The following is an 11666-nucleotide window of genomic DNA, read 5'->3' as shown; positions in this document are numbered from 1 at the left end:
TGCGTGTGTTCATGTGCTCACACGAATCACCTCTGAGCCCCCTGTACATAAAGGAGAGCCATCCTCACTGGTGCACCTACTCACATGTGGCCGGGTTGTGTGGCCAGGGGCACACTGGCAGGGCAAAGAGGAATCCTCTCTGGGGGAAATGAAGCCCTGGACGGACCCCCGCAGTCTGTCCTCAGCTTGGGCAATCCCTGCCCTGATGTAGGTCAGCATCCGCCCCAGGCTTGGGTAAACTCTCCTCTTTCCACATCATTAATGAGGAGACTAAATAAGTCAGTCCCTCTGGCAGGCCCCCCAGCCCCCCAGGCAGCCTGGCTGGAGCTATTAATATTTCCCGTGTTTATGACCCCCTGGCCCTGCTGACAGGCTCCTCTCTCTAGCCATTGGAATTAATTTTGTGAATCAGAAGTGGTTGGGCGGGGGTGGAGGGGGGGGGGCGCCTGTTGGAATCCAGGACAATGACATCTCCACCTCCCCCTGCGGCAGGTCCCACTTGCTAATTCTATAAAACAGTCACCGTGTCCAGCCCAGCCCAGGGCCTCCTGCCTGGCTGGGGCTGTCTCATACCTCTGCTATGCTCACCCCCCAGGAGAGGGCTGGCCCCGAGCCCCGGCCCTGATGAATCAGGCCCCCTGACACCTTGCACTGATGTCAGTGGGAACTGAGACCTCAGGCCCTAGGACCTTCTGGCCCGTTGCCCGGGCCCACGCCTTGCACGGGGCTTGTCCCTGGCTCGTGCCTCTCATGACCTTCCATGGACAAGGCCTGGCTGGGACAGGAGGCCAGGCCAGACAGCCTCTCCCTCACGCTGTCCCCTTTCTGGGAGCTGCCCGAACTGGCGCCAGGTCGTCCCCTAGACTCCTCGGGTTTCGAAGACTTGTTCTAAAATTAATATGGGAGAATTTGGGGAATTTGTGAGCAAGTTCCCAGAGAACTGTGACTGCCCTGGGGACAAGGGTCCCTGCTTCTTCCCACCCTCCTCCAATTCTCATTTCCCTAATTTCCTATATGGGCAGATCCCCTTTGGGCAAACTTACTCCATGAAGGACAGGGCAGAATGGTTGCACTCTGCATATTGGGAAGGGTCTCCCCCTTCCACGCCCGCCATGAAGAAGTTTCCAAGAGGAGTCTTTTATACAACCTATTCTCTTCAGTCATTTGAAATATGTTTGCAAATAATTTGTGAATTTTCTTTTAACTTTCTTGATAGTGTCCATTGAAACACAAATTTTAAATTTTGATGAAATCCAATTTATCTATTTTTTTCTCACTTAAAAATATGCTTATTGATTTCAGAGAGGAAAGGAGAGGGAGAGATAGAAACATCAATGATGAGACAGAATCATTGATTGGCTGCTTCCTGCACCCCCCACTCTGGGGATCGAGCCTGCAACCTGGGTATGTGCCCTGACTGGGAATTGAACTTTGACCTCTTGGTTCAAAGGTTGACACTCAACCACTGAGCCACGCTGGCTGGGCATCTATCTTTTTCTTTTGTCACTTGTGATTTCGGTGCCATAGCTGAGAAACCATTGCCAAATTTGAGGTCATGAAGGTTTACCTCTATGTTTTCTTTTGTCCTACAGTTTAGTTCTTACATTTAGGTCTTCAATCTATTTAAAGTTAATTTTTGTATATGATGTGAAGTAGGGGTCCAACTTCATTCTTTTGCATGTGTGTATCCAGTTGTCCCAGCACCATTTGTTGAAAGATTCTTCTCTCCCCATTGAATGGCCTTGGCACCCTTGTGAAAAATCAATTAACCATAAATGTAATGGTTTATTTCATTATGCCAGTATCACACTGTCTTGATTATTGTAGCTTTTTTGTTTTGTCTTACATATATTCTTATTGATTTCAGAGAGGATGGGAGATGGGGAGAGAGATAGAAACATACATGATGAGAGAGAATCATTGATCAGCTGCCTCCTGCACACCCCACACTGGGGATCCAGCTTGCAACCCAGGCATGTGCCCCGACCAGGAATCGAACTGTGACCTCCTGGTTTATAGGTAGACCCTCAACCACAGAGCCATGCTGGCCGGGCGATTATTGTAGCTTTGTAACAAATTTTATTTTCTTAAAAAGATTTTATTCATTTATTATTTTTAATCCTGAGGATATTTTTCCATTGATTTGTGGAGAGAATGGAGGGAGGGATGTGAGAGAGACACATCGATTGGTTGCCTTCTGCATGGTGATCGAGCCTGCAACTGAGGTACGTGCTCTTGACCGGAATTGAAGCAGGGACCCTCGGGTCTGAGGGCCGATGTTCCATCTACTTAGCCAAACTGGCTAGGGCTAATTTCAAATTTGGATTGAGTAATTTAAAATAGGATTTGACATAAAGCAACAGCATAAGCATAATTTATGACTCACCTTGTCAAGACACCACTTATGTAAAAAGTGAAATCCAGCCCTAGCTGGTTTGGCTCAGTGGTTAGAGTGTCGGCCTGCAGACTGAAGGGTCCCGGGTTCGATTCCAGTCAAGGGAACATGCCTGGGTTGCGGGCTCGATCCCTAGTGGGGAGCATGCAGGAGGCAGCCAATTAATGATTCTGTCTCATCACTGATGTTTCTATCTCTCCCTCTTCCTTCCTCTCTGAAATCAATAAAAATATATTTAAAAATAAAATAAAATAAAATAAATAAAACTTAAAAAAAAGGTGAAATCCACTGTGACCCATACACCTAGATCATTTTGCTTCCCAGGCCTGCTCTATGACCCCTACGCTGGCCACTTTTGTGGGCCTGGCCTCTGGGGGGACATTTCACCATCATCCTAGGTCTCTCTGCTGCCAGTCTTCCTCTGCCCCAGCCTCTTCCCTGCTGCTCAAATATTTCTCCTAAATTTTATTGTCACTTTTCTGTTTAGAGCCTCCAGTGGCTCCCCATCACATCCATGGGAACATCGTGAGCCCTCTGGCCTTGTGTTTCAGATCCTTCCTCCCTACGAAAGACTTCCGTTTCTAGCTCTGTGCTGATGGTCCTTGTGGAAATCATCACTGACTGAGACGTCCCAGACGCTGCAAAGCCGCTAGGTTCTAGGGAGGCTCAGCGATGGTTCCAAATCTGCTCCTCCCCCACTGCCTCCTTCCCCATCTGCAACACCTCTGCCCCCCCCGCCCTGCTTCCCAGAAGCCTCCTTCTACCTCCCTCAATGCCCCGTTACCAAATCCTGTAGGTTTTGCCTCCTAAGCCCCTCTTGTGTCTGTCCCCTCTTTTTCATGTATGGCCACTAAGTGTAGGCTTATGCTGGGCTGCTCACAGGCCACCAGTATGATCTTTCTACAACATAGATCCTCCCTGCTTAAAACATCTTGACAAGCCGTGTGCCTCCAGGTCCTCAGTGCTGATGTTCTGACCTTGCCCACCTCTGCACTCTCCTTGGGCCTGCCTTGCACCCTCTGTGAGGCCCCCCGGAGCCCCCATCTCTATGCCCATGACAGCTCCTGCCCGGCAAATTCCCGGGGCCAGACTCACCTCCATAGCCGCTTCTTTACCACAGTGTCCCCACCTCCTCGGTGGAGTGGTCCATTCTTCTAGATGTCAGCTATGGCTCCCAGGACCCTCCATCTGTCTCCCTCTGTAGGCCAGCACCTCCATGCCACAGAGCCCAGCAGGGGCCTGGAAGAGAGGGGCTATCGGTGAATGTTTGCTGAGCACTGAGAGGATGGGTAGGATGGTTGAGGAGAAATGGAGCCCTGAGATGCTCTGGAAAAAGCTAGCTGTGGCACCCACAGTCATGCTCGTGTTTGAGCACTGTGGTGATCTGCAGAATTGCTGGCTGGCATGTGGGCATAGGGTTGGCTGATGTGGCTGTTGCTGCACCAGGAGGGCCCTGGGACAGGCTGTATGGATGTCCCCAGCTTTCCCAATCCTTCCTCCTTAGGACTCACCTCTGTCAGGAACCTCCCACCCCTGTAGCTGAGCTCTGCAATGATAAGAGAGAATCATTGATTGGCTGCCTCCTGCATACCCCTTCCTGGGGATGGAACCCACAACCTGGGCATGTGCCCTGACCAGGAATCCAACTGGGACCTCCTGGTTCATAGGTCAACGCTCAGCCACTGAGCCACGCCGGCCAGGCTTCACTTCCTCTTCTTGCCTTAGATCCTCTATCCACTCTGATTTGCCTCCCACCTCACTGCTCCATGGAGACAGGGGCCTCCCTGCTCATCAATCTGAATGGCTGAGCAGTGAGGTACAGTGCCCTCCTGCCTCCTCCTGGCTTCCCTCCCACCTCGAGGACCCTCCTTCTCAGCCTCTCCACCCCAGGCCCTGCTCTCCACAGCCCCACCTCATGGCCTCCCTGTCCTGGGAGCTGCCACGGGTGCTCTGCTGGGTCATTCATTCTCAGGCACTCTGATTGTCCACTACCATCTGCTTGACTGTATATTTCTCAAGGCAGGGACTCAATGGGCTTTTCTCAAAATCCTCAGAACCTAGCATGGGCCTTACCTAGGAGGGGCTTGTTAGATAGTTTAGAATGGAATTCTTTGGAAAATGGCTTACTCTTTGCTTTCCTCTGCCCTAGAGATGAGATACAATTTGAGGGACACAGAGAAGCCTCCCAAGGAGGGGAGTATTGGATTGGATTGTGGAGGGACTGTCTGCATTATCCCTGGGGGTGGTCCGAGAACCTCTGGAAGGGAAAGTGGACATGAGGGGCAGACACTGAGAACCTCTCCTCCTCTGGACAGAAGGTGTGAGGAGCCAATAGCAGGAGGCTCCCGGTCCTGGATCCCATGCCTTTCTCTTGCCTGGTGTCCTCTCTCTTCCCTGGGGTTCCCGCCTCTAGCCTCCTTGTCTTCCAGCCCATGAGCTTGGTTGAACAGCTTGGCTTGGTGCCTCCAAACACGCACAGCAGTCTCGGGGCCCCTGAGGCTTCCCCTGGACCCCTGAGGCTTCGAGGCTGAGAGGAAGCCGCCTGCCACAGGGCTCTGAGCTAATTTGGTTCCTGTCTCCGCCCACTGCGCCTCCTTGCCAGTCCCCTAATCATTTCCATCTGCCCCACTGACTCATGGGGCTCCAGCTGTCAAGGTTCTAAAAATTTCCAAATCCTCCCTAACCTGCCCTTCCAGGCTATTTCCTCAGCTCTGGCCCCCTGGTGACACCCTCATATACCCAACCAACTGCTCCTTCTCACACTGGCTACCAGGAGGAGAGAAGTGGGTGGTGGCAGAGGGGGCTTTAGCAAGGGGCTGAGTGGGAAGGGCCTAGGATCCCTCTCCCGCTACGGGAGGCCCTGGCAGCAGCAGAGAACACGAGAGGTGGCAAACCAGAGTCAAAGGAGCTGTGGGGACAATGCGTTCATTTTACAGACAGAGAAACTGAGGCCCAGATCCAGCAGCAGAGCAGGCCCTGCGATCCTGCCCTTGGAACCCTGGTCCAGGACTCTCTTTTCACTGTCACTCTTCCTTCCAACCCTACTCTCCCTTTGGCCCTGGGAAAGGCAGATTTGGCTCTGGCCACCCTTCCCCAGGGACCAGGGCCACTTGCTAACCAGAAAGGGTCTCTCCACGGCCCGCACAGCCTGGCCTCTCCCCAGATGGCCTGCTCAACCCTTTCCCCTCAGCACATCTCCTGAAGAAGTGTTTGTACCTAAACAGTATTTCCAGGGCAACTTGCATTTCTGGGTGGTGGGTGGGGAGGAATGGGTCCTGCTGTGACCCATAGCCCCTGTTAGCTTAGCTTGGGGCCTGGGAGCCTGTCTCACCCTTGATCTCCACAGAGCCTGAGGATGACTGCATCCCATCCCCCTTTTATGGTGCATCCTCCATGGATGAGCTGTGTGTGTGTGTGTGTGTGTGTGTGTTGTGTGTGTGTGTGTGTGAGTCCAGAAGGTCCCTTGGCCTGAGAAGGCAGAGGGCAATCTTGCAGTGAACAGCTCCCAGCAGCCCCCTCTTTCCTTTCTGTTCCTCAGGGAGAATGTCAATGCTGGGGACCTTCTCCCAGGCAGTCTCTCCCCTGCCTACACACCTTCGGGTATTCCCTTACTACTTTAAGATAAAATCCTGTAACACTCTCCAGGCTATACATGACAGCGCCCGTCCACGTCTTCAGCCCTCCTGTGTCCTTCTCCTTGCCACACCTGTCACACACCTGCCCCTGGACAGCCCCTCAGTGCCCCATGGCCAGACCTCTGCACCTGACTTCCTCTTCCCGCAAGCCCAGCTCAAGGGTCCTGCCTCCTCTTCTGGGTGGGTTTCCTTGGGCCGCCAGAGGAGCTGACACTGCCCCTGGGGCCAGCCCACACCCTGCGCTGAGCCACAGCAGCTTGGTTCTCTGTGTGTGGAGTGATCTGGTTCTCAGCCTGTGCCCCTCCCTCCCCAGGGCAATTCCAGGGAGGGGCCCCTGTGCCTCTCTGCCTGCCAACAGGGCCTGGAGCCCCCTCCCACTCGCTCGACTGCCCAGGTCTTTTCCAGATGTCCTCAGAGAGGGTCCAACCTTGACCGTCTGTCCCGGAGTTCACTGAGGCCCTGGGTGGAGAGGGCCCAGGTAGTGTGGTCAGGCCCAGCAGGCAGGAGGCCAGAGGGCCAGCGAGAGCTGTGTGGCAGAGCCGCCAAGAGGAAGCCTGCTGAGAGGGAGGGCGGGAGGGCCTGGGTCTCCAGCTGAGCACACTTCAAAACCCTTTCTCCGAGGTCCTGCCTCCCCTTCAGTGAGCCCACTAAGCCCCTGGCCTCTCTCTGAGCCCCCTCGCCTCCCTGTCCCTCCCTCTTACTTAGTCCCATTAACTGCACAGCCCCCTGCCCCGCCACTCCAGGGCCCGGTGCTGTGGTCTCTTCCCGGGATCTGGCTTGGAGTCAGGGGTTTTCTGGGGAGACCGCCGGTCAGCTCCCCCTCCATGGCACGTTGGGAATGCAGCCCCTGCACACAGGCCCCTCCACAGTGGGAGTAGCGCTCGGTCCAATGGACTTTTAAGGACTGAACAGGGAGCGAGCTCTGTCCCTGGGCTGAGCTGCCCTCCGGATCTGGCCCAGTCTCCGAGGGGCTTGGCCGGGTGCCCCCGTGGGGAGAGGTCTCAGCACTTAGGTCAGAAATGAACTGGGGCTGGAAGCGTGCCGCGTCACCTCTGACCTCTGTCCCTTATCCATCCCCACTCGGGTGGGGCTGAGGCCCCTTTCCCTCTCCAGCAGGGGCCAGGGCAGGAACCCGGGGCCTCTGTTTTGGACTGTCCACCCTCGGCCTCTGGGGAGAGAACGGACCCCTGAGGAAGCCCTGAGGTGCCAGGGATTCCAGTTACTGGGGAAGGGGACCCGTCCTCCCCCAAGGGCCCCTGTGGTTGCCCTCCCAAGGCCGGCCAGCTCTCTCTCTGCCCCACCACTCTGCGCTGCCTCCGTGACTTCCTGAAGGACTTGGTGCTGGACGTGGGATGAGGCACAGGCTGGGCTCACATTAGCTGCTTCTTGCGTCTTGGCCCTGTTGTCACCCGGGGTTAGCTGTGGCCAACTGAGGGGAAGAGGATGCCATGGATTCCATGCCAGCTGTGTGTGCCGGGGTCTTCACAAATGTGACCGCGCTACCCACAGGATCCTGATGTAGGGCGGACGCTCCCCGTTCTCCATATTAGATGATCAGAACCTGCCTCAGAAAGGTCCCGGAGCATGGCAGGGCCAGGGCTGGGGTGAGGGCTGCCTCGGGGACAGTGCGTCAAGGCCTGGAGAAGGCAGCTGAGGCATTTCACAGCTGCAGCCACAGCCTTGTGGGGAGGGCACAGCTGCCCCCACCAGACGCAGAGCTGCTGCCAGCCGCCCCGGCACAGCCCTCCCTGCCCACAGGCCCAGAGACCCTCTTCAGAGTCACCTCACCACAAAGCCTCCCCTCAGGGACCGGTCTAGCCCAGGCCTCTTGCCCCGAGTAGGAAACTGCTTATCCTGGTCATTGGCACATAGATTCCTCCAGGGACCAGGAGAGCCTCACCTGGCACCTTCCTTCATCTCTGTTCTCCCGCTGCCCAAGGTCCCCACCTCCCCCTCCTGTTCCTCCTGGGGGAGAGATAAGACCGGGGATTCTGGTCTGAGCGGGGAGTTACAGCCCAGGTCTGAGATGATGGTTTGAGGGGGACAAAGCCCTGTACTAGGACACTGGTCCAACGTGCATGTGTCTCTGTGTACCTGTGTGTCTCTGTGTGTGCATATGTGTCTGTGCGTACCTGTGCGTGTCTCTGTGTGTGTCTGTGCATACATGTGTGTGTCTGTGTGCACATGTGTGTCTGTACATGTGTGTGCCTCTGTGTGTGCATGTACCTGTGTACCTGTGTGTCTCTGTGCGTCTGTGCATGTATGTGTCTCTGTGTGCACATGTATCTCTGTGCGCCTGTGTGTGCATGTACCTATATGTCTCTGTGTGTGCATGTGTGTCTGTGAGTATGCATTGTTCTGTGTGTGCATATGTGTCTATGTGTACCTGTGTGTGTCTCTGTGTGTGCATGTGTGTACACAGCCCTGCCTTGGGAGGCTGGCTTTTAGAGAGGCACATCTTGCTCTGAAATGATGGTCTGAGGGTGGAGGCACATCCCTGAGAGGGAACATGGGGTGAGGGGACCTGGAGAGAGACTGGAGGTGCCTGAGCTCTTCTGCCCAGGAGTAGGCTTCACACTCAGCCAAGCCTGGGATCATGGCGGTGGGGTTGGGATGGGCCAGGATCCCAGGTGTGGGAAGGGGCCCGTGGGGGAAAGAGGGCAGGGAGTTGGGGTGAGCAATCTCGCCTGCCTCAGACTCCTGGCCCTTCTTCATCCCCTGGACATGGAGCAGGTGGCGGCGTTCCTTGAATATCCCCGCCCAGCCCTGCTGTCTGGGTCCCAGACGTGGCCTTGGTTTATGGATGATGTTCCCCCGCTGGCCAGCTTGGCGGCCACTTCAGACTTGCTCGTGCCTGAATGCCCCGTGCCTGGCTGAAGACGGAGAACACTGTCTCCCCCAGCCCCAGCCGCCCCCGCCCCGCTAATCCTGAGAGCAAGGCCAGGCCAGGAATGTCTTGCATACTCTGGCGGGCGGGCTAGCCACGAAGCCTGCTGGAGGGGCATGAATCACGGCCCCGCCGGCCAAGTGCTCACTTGGGATGTGTTCGAGGCTGGCTGTGCCCAGAGTTGATGGGGAAAAGGGAGGAAAGGAGAGTTGGCAGCTGGGATGGGCAGACAGAGCAATTCTGAGGGAAGAGATGTCTGCTGGACCCATCCCTGGTGGCAATGCAGAAATTATGTTACAGAACTTTAGGAGTCTGGACTCCTACAGGATTGACTTCTCGGAACCCCACGGGTCTGAGATGCAGGTTCCTGGAGCACCACCTCGCACCCCTCTGGCGGCAGGCTGACACCGAGTCCCCATTCTGCAGGCGGGGAAGTGGGGGCTTCAAGGGGCAGAAGGGGCTGCCCCTGGTCGCACGCAGAGTCAGAGGTAGGCTGGGCAGGGCCCAGGCCCCGGCCTTCCGTCTGACCCCTTTGCAGCCCACACTCCTGCCCTGCCCCACGCAGCACGCAGTGTCTTTCAGCCCTCTCCCAGCATTCTGTGTGCTCCTGGGTGATGGAGAGGGTGGGAGTGTCGGAGGCACAGGTGGGGGAGGCCCTCCTCTGCTCCCCCATTTAATCCAAGCACACAAGCTGCTCCATGGAGAGTCCTGCCCCATCCTGCCCCCATCCACAACCCCGCCCCTGCTCTGCTGGCCTTCCATTCCCTTTGTCCCTAACACGAAGGGGCTTGTGTGATGCTTGAGCCTGCTCCTGACATCTGTGCCTGCTTCCTTATCCAAAAGCTGTCCACTGAGTGCTGGGTGTCCTCTGGACACAGAGACCTCGCCCCAGCAGTCGCTCCTGCTCGCCCATGGCAAATGCTTCCTAGCCCTTAGCACATCACTACACTCAATTCCCTCTTGTTTTTTTTTTAAAATATATTTTTATTGATTTCAGAGAGGAAGGGCGAGGGAGAGATAAAAACATCAATGATGAGAGAATCATTGATCGGCTGCCTCCTACATGCCCCCCACTGGTGATGGAGCCAGCAACCTGGGCATGTGCCCCAACCGGGAATCTAACTGTCACCTCCTGGTTCATAGGTCGGTGCTCAACCACTGAGCCACGCCAGCCGGGCTCAATTTCCTCTCATCTTAAAATGAAAAATATCGTTCTTGGTCCCCCACCCCAGCTTTCTTTATTTGTCCGCAGCCAAGTTTCTTCAGAGTTGTCTACATTTCCCATTCCCTATTTTCTCACTACCCACTCTCTCCAGCACCCATTCCAGTCCAGTTTCTGTCCCCAGTCCTCCACGGATGGAGGGATGGGTGCTGGGGCTCTTGTCACCAAGTTCAACTGCTCCTCCCTGCTGCCCCCCCCCCCTCAAGCCTGCCATCACCGGCCCACCTGACACGCGCCCCTGCTGGCCCTGGGTTCTCCCTGCCTCCTCCGGAGCTTCCCTCTGAGCCCCTCCCTGTCCTGGTGGTCCTCCCAGGCCCTCTTCCCTCTCCCCCGGCCAGTGGCCTAATTGCTAACCACTGTGGCTGAGGATTGTCCCGGCGGTCCACAGATGGGATGGCTAGCCCTGCCCGGCCCAGGCGCCCCTCCCCGTGAAGGGCCACACCACCTACCTGATTCCTGGGGACAGATGCGGGCAGCGCCTGGACTCCTCCCTCTCCCTCATCCATGCGATCCCGTGACTTTGTTCTCTCCCACTGCCGTTGCCTTCATTCCGAGCTCATCCTTGCTGGCCAGGACTATTGCAACATCCACATCACTGGTCTCTGCTCCTCCAGCTGGCCCTCCACGGGGAGCCAGAGGGAGCTCCTGCAAAAGCAAAACGGACTCTGCCACGCCCCAGCTCAACCCCCTTCCCTGGCTTCCCACTGCCCACGACCCCTCAGAGCGCCCTGTGGCCAGGTCCTTGTCCGCCTGACCCAGCTCCAACACCAGCGCCTTCTGTTCTATCCGGTGCTCATCCCCCCAACCGCACCACACTGATTCTTGCTTCTGATCTTTTACCACCCATCCCTCCTGCGTGGGACACACCTTCCTTCTCTCCACAGAACAAACCGGCTGCCCAATTCGGAAGTCCCTTCCTTGGTGACGGCCCCAGGACCCTGTTCTCACCACGCTGTGTGCCGTCGCTGCCTTGCTGCATCCCTCACGCGAGGGGGAGCTCTGGGCATGATCCCTCTGGGTGTCTCCACTGGCCTGGAGTACAGGGTGTGCTCAGTAGGAACTTCCTGACGGAATGAATGAACGATCCCAGCAGAGCTTTAGCCCTCTTTGGATTGTGTCATCTGCTAAGATGACACAATCGAAGCCCCAGCTGCACTCCCAGCTCTGGGCCCTGGTGTCTGAGTTCTGAGCATGTTTGCCATGGGCTGATGGCTGGTGGGTGTGGGAACTTTTTCTCCTTCGGGATTCCTAACGCTATGGGAGAGGGGCAGAGAGGGGTGGGGGCCTGGGAGCCAGGAGGGCTGGCAGCCAGCGAAAAAGGAAGAGTAGGTGGTCAGGGACTCCTGGCCTGTGCCTGGAGCTGGTGCTTGGCTCCGTCTCGAGGGCAATAGGACCTTTGAGGGTTTAGCTTGGGGAGGTGGCGTGAGACCTGTCACGAATCCTGGGGGTGGAGGAGCCAGTGGAGAAATGGAGTTTGTGCAATAGCATTCAATATGCTTGCAATAAAGGGGGAATGGAAAAAATGTT

General features: G+C 56.2%; 1 long non-coding RNA gene across 1 annotated transcript; it reads right to left on the bottom strand.

The window, feature by feature from the left end:
* Positions 1-1261: 1261 nt before the first annotated feature.
* On the bottom strand, positions 1262-11074 carry LOC129148699 (uncharacterized). The gene is made up of 4 exons (XR_008555661.1): positions 11007-11074; positions 10589-10784; positions 3491-3634; positions 1262-1750 (listed from the first exon to the last, which is right to left on the bottom strand). It is a non-coding gene; the product is annotated as an uncharacterized LOC129148699 (long non-coding RNA).
* Positions 11075-11666: the final 592 nt, after the last annotated feature.

The sequence above is a fragment of the Eptesicus fuscus genome, chromosome 4 (assembly GCF_027574615.1).
Source record: "Eptesicus fuscus isolate TK198812 chromosome 4, DD_ASM_mEF_20220401, whole genome shotgun sequence".
NCBI lineage: Eukaryota > Metazoa > Chordata > Mammalia > Chiroptera > Vespertilionidae > Eptesicus > Eptesicus fuscus.
This window is presented reverse-complemented; position numbering and strand designations above follow the sequence as displayed.